Genomic DNA, 6,872 nt, shown 5'->3' with positions numbered 1-6,872 from the left:
ATCCTACATGGCAAGTTATTATTTTATGAGCTTAAGTCCCATTCCCCCTCGATGTATAATTACGAACTATCTCTTTAGAAAATCCTTTCGTCAAAGGACCACTAATTTTTCTGTTGACTTCCCTAAGTCTATGAGGTTCTCTTTTGACTTTACATGTCTACTGAGACCTCTTTTTGACTTCACAAATCAACTAAAATTACTTCATTAAAGAGTATAGTTATATTACCGAATAAGCCTTCTCCGAGTATGTCTAGACTTTGTCATTGCTCATTTACTTTAGACTTACATAGTCAATTGAGTTTCTTCAATGATGGCCAGGCTTCGGTCACAGAGGAATATCTTATAAGAAACATCTTAGTAATCATCCGTCTTCATGAAGGCCTTCATGATTCTATATGTAATTGTGCAATCGCTGCCAACACATGGGTTGTTAGTGGTTCTCCTCAAACAAAGAGTAAGCTCCTCCATTATCATTGTTTAGCTTTCTAGCACGAGAATTCATTCTTATTTATGTTAATGTTTAATGCACCAACAATATTTGTTTCATTTTGTGGATCATATACTTCGGACATCAATTTCTATGCTTAGTCAAGTGATTACTAGATATACAAGTTATCCTGGTGCTTCTCTGTGGTTTAACAGTACTGTGACCATAATTTATGTGTTTCGCATGTCCGTTGTTGTTTGGAAAACTTACTCGGTTATTTTTTGTGTATTTTCAGAATTGCAAGATCTTTTACTCGGAATTATCAACCAATTGAGTAAGTTTTCCGTGTTTTCTTGTGCATTTCCGAATATCATTGTTGGTACTGGTGTTTGGTGTTTAAACAACGATATGCCCTGTACTTGGTGTTACTTTTTCAGGACCTGATAACTTGGACAACTTGAGAAACTTGCAGAACAATTCCAGAAGCAGATGCCTGGTGGTGCAGGTGTCATTCCAGGAACAATCCCTGAAGAGGATGACGATGATGTGCCATAGCTTATGGATGGAGAGACATTCGAAGCCGAAGCCGACGAGGAAAAAGCAGCTTCCTAGATATTGTAAGGGAGAGCTAAAATACTGTATCCCTACAATTTCTGTTTTTGACATTATCCATTATCTTGAAATTCTTAGTGTTCTCTACCGCCTGGTTTTTTTTCCTATTAGGCTCTTCTCTCCTTTCTCTTGGTAGCAATCAACCTTGTTCATGGGAAAACCGTGTTAAATAGAGTTTACACACTCGAGCATTACACGTATCTGTCCTGTTTGAAGAATTGATAGTCTTGTCATTGTTGCAAATTTTCTTATGCATTTGCACTTCGTCGTGAACTACTGTTACTCTTCACTCCTTAGACATTGTTAGTAAGAAAATTTGATGGATCTATAGTCCCCTACAGGATCACATCTCAGTTAATCCCATAATAGGTCACATCACATCTTACTTGTATGTTTCCTGTATGTAGAATATTTTGCTTTGGCTTTCCATTTTTTGACATGTTCTTAGCCATGGTAATATCTTTCAGTTTAACCTAGGTGGTTCCTTGGGTGAATAAGGTATATTTATAAGCTTCGTGATATCAAGATAGTTGTATATACTGAAATTTGATTGGTGGTTTTAGGTGGAAACAACTGAAGAACTTGGGAGGAAGAAGAAGAAGAAATAAGAGAAGGTTTGTCATTGTTTTCTCAGTTCCATCTAAATTAGTGTTTACCAACTCTTGCTACATTGAATTGATTATGATGTTTTTTAATAGGTTGAGATAGTTGAAGAGGTTGCCATAATGTCTTTCTTTCTTTCCTGCAAAGGAGCAAGATTGTGCTTAATATCGTCGAGATGGGCAGCTGGACCAATCAGATTCTATGTAGGAAGTTAGTAAGTTTCTATGTATTGCATTAGAAATTTGGAACTTAGTTTCTATCTATTACCTTAGAATTTGATACTTAAAAAAATATTGGTACTCAGAAGAATTTGTGTACTTAACAAAAATAAAATTGTACTTGGAAGAATTTTTATTGTTCTCTGACATGAATTGGTTGATTGTAGTGTAAATTGATTATTGAACGTGACATGAATTGGTTGTTGAATGTGGATGATATGAAACAGGTTAACAGAAATTTTGTCTTATTTCCGACATAAAATTAGTCAATACTGACCAATTTTGACCAGATCAATATTGACCGGCAATAATACAACAAAAACATTCGTAACGGATATAGATATGTTACAACCATGTTGTTGCAAAAATTCGTAAAGGACTTGAGCTGTTACCACGTGTCAATTCTAACGGTTACAACTGTTACTAAGGCCTTAAAACAAAATTTCGTAACTCCGTTACAAAAGAAATATCACACCCACTTTTGCAACATGCGAGAGCCGTTAAAACCCGTTTTAGTAACGGCTCATCTATGTTACTATCCCAGAATTTGGTGTAGTGTTTGCCACTTTCAGTCAACAAATCAAACCATTGTACAAACCATACAACTATTTACCATGTCAATGGATGAACATGCTAAGAGCGGACTGTTTTCGGTTAAAGAAGCAAATGCAACAGAGGAAGAATGAGAACTAATAAGTACCAAAACAATTCTCCAACCAGCAAACTAAAATTAATGTATATATACTCACCATAATGAGCAATAGCATTACTCTCAAATATGGCACCTTCAGGTGTTTCAAGTACTGGAACCTACACAAAATCGAACATGTACAAGCACCAAATCTAAAGCAAATGATGGGGAGTATGAGTTTAAAAAAAAAATATGAACATTTAAAGGATAGTACCTTTCCAAGAGGATTCATCTTAAGAAACTCTGGAGCTTTGTTAAAAACCCCCATTTCAAAATCCTTAACAAGATCAACTCTGATCCCAGAGTACTCTCCAACAATAAGTGCCTTGAAGGCATTTTTGTTTGTATTTCCAGCGTGCAAGACCTACAGAGTAGATAGAACAACAAATAAACAGATAAGTTAAACAAAAGATTGAAAAGGACGATAAGGCATTCACATTAAACCAGCCACCAAGTTAACATGATACAGTTTCAGTTATTCTCTACTAGAAGTCTCAAAATTCAAAATTAATCTTCTTAAGGAAAAAGCAAACCAGGGATATATTCATTGGTCAATTCAAGAGTTACCTTTGGTGGAACTAGAAAGACTCCTCCTGCGTAAGGACTTTCTGGGGGACCCATTATTGTTGCTGGCCAGTGAAACATGTTTTCGGCAACAGGATCTATATGAAATACAGAAAAGAAATTGAGGAAACTACCCGATCATAAAGCAAAAGTCTAGCACGCTTGTAAAAGGAAGAAAGTTCAATCTTTATGCACAACAATTGAACTTTTCATGTGAAGATCACAAGATATGGTGGTTACCAGTTAATTACTGGGCCAGAATTTATTCCACAGGTGACCCTAAGCATACGTCTACTGCAATTGTCCATATTTTCTTTTGAATACTAAACCTAAGTTTGGATTAATCCAATTCACCATAGCCAGAAATGTACTCAAGGTACAGAGCAAATAATGGAGGAATTCAATGATCAATAGGAATCAGAATTTTCCGAAGAAACGGGAGAAAAACATTGAACATAATAATCATGCAACAGAATGAACCACAAGACTAGGGAGATGCAGCACTAGTTCACTAAACTTCTGAAGACAGTCTTTCCCCGACAAAATCTCTCTTTTCTTAAGCGAGAAAAGGTAAAAAAATCAACAAACAAGACAAGTGATCTTTTAGTTAAAAACATACAATCAACAAACTCCCAAAAACCTTGAAAGAAAAAAACAATTAGAAGCTTGAGTTTCACTAGCATACAGAGAAAATTTTGAAAAATGCCAAAAGTTTGCAACAAGTTATACAACACTTGAACTGACATAGGGGCGGAACCAGGATTGAAGACTAGGGGTGGCTTGGAAAAATTTATGCGCACGTAAAAAAAAAAAAAATTGCGATGGAATAAATAAAAAGAGGATTACCTATTCAGTGACAACTGCATACCTATTCAATGACAACTGCAGAGTTCCCAGCAACCCTTTCTGAGCTTCTTTAGGTATAGGCTTGTAAAACCCTTCCAATTTTCCTCGTTTGAGTTTCGATGGTGGACTGCGAGTCGGCATCGTACCCTATCCCCTGAAAAATTCAGTTGTTTCAATACTAGATTGATGATAAAAATGTAAAAATTACTAATTCAAATTACAAGCTTACCACTAACAGAAATAAGCTGGACCAAAGATGGTATAACTCTAGTCTCTTGAAACACTAAAAAGGGTGTGCATGTCCAAAAAAAAACGAACTTGTAACTTGTAAGAACAAGTCTCTACGTTTGGATAATATTTATGCTCGACTGTTAGGTTTCAATTCTGGCCTTCTGGGTTACCTATTTTGGAGGCTTAATGAACCACATGAATGGTAAAGACCACAACTAATGATTCAACAACAAAAATTAGATAAAAAAATTGAATCATACTCAATTTCACTGCGTAATAATAAACTAGTATTTCAGCGATATTATATCGATCAACTTAACTTTTTAGAATATGAACAAATACATTAGCAGCTTAAAAACTACGTGACTAGTAACAAATGATAAACCATGACCAACTTAGAAACATAAACATAAACTAGATAGTTAGTTAATAAAAGATGCAACAAATTAAAACGGACCGGTGCAGTTATTCAATCCAAACATTGCAACATCATAGGCACAGATTGCTGCAGGTTCCTAGAACCCCAAGCAGAGCTACTTGCAGCTGTTGGTATCTCGATGTTCAACCCCAACTTAGTAAATAGTAATATTCTCTTATACATATGGTGGCATTCACAACCTTAATTAACTCAGATTAAAACTAGGGTGTGCATGTAGTTGAACCCATTGATCAAATCACATATTCACTTAAGATTAGTAAATTACACTAATAACAATCAAATTTTCTTGAACGAATCCTAGTAAAATTAACCTAAAATTAAGAAAAGTTCTTTTTCATGAATGTAAGCTAAGATTTCATCATTACCCCACCCATTAGATCACATTAAATCACTAGAATTACCTTACCTTGAGTTTTCTTCTTTTCCCCTCTTTCTCCCGCTCGATGAAACACAAGCGAAGATATTTGTGTTTCCTTTTACTCGTACATTTGGGTTGAATTGGATTTTACCCTAGCTTGGCTCTTGATTCTTACCCTGGCTTGGCTCTAAATTTGGTATATTTTGGTAGTATGTAAACTAAATTTTTTTTTTAGGGGTGGCTTAAGCCAGGGGAAGCCTGTACATATGACATTTGCATTTTGGAGAGTACAGAGAGGCAAAAGAGCAGCCGGATTTCGCATTTCAAGAAACAGCAAAGCTCAACTCTCCCCGCCCTGTACCTCAATTACACTAAAAACTGGATGCAAACCATAATCAAAGCTAAAAATAAAAATTGAAGATAATTGAAAAGATAAGAAAACAAAAATTGAAATCAAAACAAGCAAAATTGATGAAGAAATTGCAAGATCTATAAAGTGATGATCGTAAAGAAGAAGAAGAGATGGAGATCTTACGAGATGAAGAGGATCTTTAATATGTTTAACAAGAGCTGAACTACACCGATTATTTCTCATTCCATCGTGTGTATGATGTCTGTAAATATACTCGTTCTCCATACTACTAATTCCACCATTTCCAATCTTCTTCAAAAGATTTCTTCTTCAATTCATCAACCAAATCCTCTTATCTATCTCTAAATCCACTTTCACTCTGTTCTGTAATTTCTGTTGTTGCTTCTGTTTCTTCTTCTTCCACCGGCATCTGTTGTCCAATACCAAAATCCATATCTTTCATTTTCTTTTACTTCTCTGAATGATTTTATTATTATTTAGCATTTGATTCACTACCACCAATCTCCTGCAACTGACTAACCCATGACAATCAACATCAAAACCAATTTGAACTGCAGCTCAATCTTAACACCATCAACACCATCCAACCCAGTTCGAAAACCCTTGTCCTAACATTCATCTACTCCCCAAAATTCCTGTGTTTCTCTTCACAATTCCACTTCTATATCACCAGATTCATAATTATTTCATCCACGCCTGTTGTTAACTTAAATCCATTAAAACCCATCTTTTATTCTTGAAATCGAGCTCATCTTCTTCCTCAATAAAAAACTGGTTTCAAATCAACCACAGATTCAACCATGGAAGTAGCAGCACTTGTTCTTCGTCATTTCTTTCTAATAGAAACAGAACCAAACCCACGAATCCATTTTCACTATCAATACCTGCATAATCTTGTTCATCTCTCTTCTCTAATTCTCTGAGAAACTGCGCCTCCATTTCCTTACCTCTCTCAACATTGAAATCTAGGGTTAGTTTTTTCTCATCTCAACATTGAGATTTGGGGGTGTTTACTTTTGTTTTGATATCTAGTGTTTGAAATCTACAACTTCCATAAGTTTATTTACATAGAGAGTGAGCGAAAAAGAGATTTGGTGGTGGTAGTTGAGGTTTTTGTGAGTTTTGGTTTTCTTTTGTGAAGATGAGAGGAAGAGAAAGGCAGAAGATGAGAGAGAAAGATTAGAAAAAAATGAGGGAAGTGAGAGAATATTTTTTTGACCATTTTGTATAAAAGAACTTGGACGGTGATTAAAATGCTTTCATAAGGATCATGAAAATCAATGAACGGTGAAGATTTGATTTAAGATTGTCATACGGATCAAGGCAATTTTTTTTTGTTTGTGCTTTCTCATTGTGTTAATATAAACTCATGTTTTTGGTTTAATTATCAACGACATGAAAAAAAATCCAAAAAAAATATTAATAAATTTAGGACATTGTTATCGACATTCTGATATAACAACATACAAACTTTGAGCCAAGAAGCTCCGGGAGGGTTATGACTTCAAAC

General features: G+C 35.1%; 1 long non-coding RNA gene and 1 pseudogene across 1 annotated transcript; one reads left to right on the top strand and one right to left on the bottom strand.

Moving 5' to 3' along the window:
• Positions 1-246: 246 nt before the first annotated feature.
• On the top strand, positions 247-1,095 carry LOC113360790 (annotated as a pseudogene).
• Positions 1,096-3,139: 2,044 nt separating this feature from the next.
• LOC113362222 lies at positions 3,140-6,440 on the bottom strand. Its single transcript, XR_003365641.1, has 3 exons — positions 5,525-6,440; positions 3,984-4,115; positions 3,140-3,213 (listed from the first exon to the last, which is right to left on the bottom strand). It is a non-coding gene; the product is annotated as an uncharacterized LOC113362222 (long non-coding RNA).
• Between the last annotated feature and the right edge of the window lie 432 nt (positions 6,441-6,872).

Source organism: Papaver somniferum, chromosome 3 (genome assembly GCF_003573695.1).
Source record: "Papaver somniferum cultivar HN1 chromosome 3, ASM357369v1, whole genome shotgun sequence".
Classification (NCBI taxonomy): domain Eukaryota; kingdom Viridiplantae; phylum Streptophyta; class Magnoliopsida; order Ranunculales; family Papaveraceae; genus Papaver; species Papaver somniferum.
This window is presented reverse-complemented; position numbering and strand designations above follow the sequence as displayed.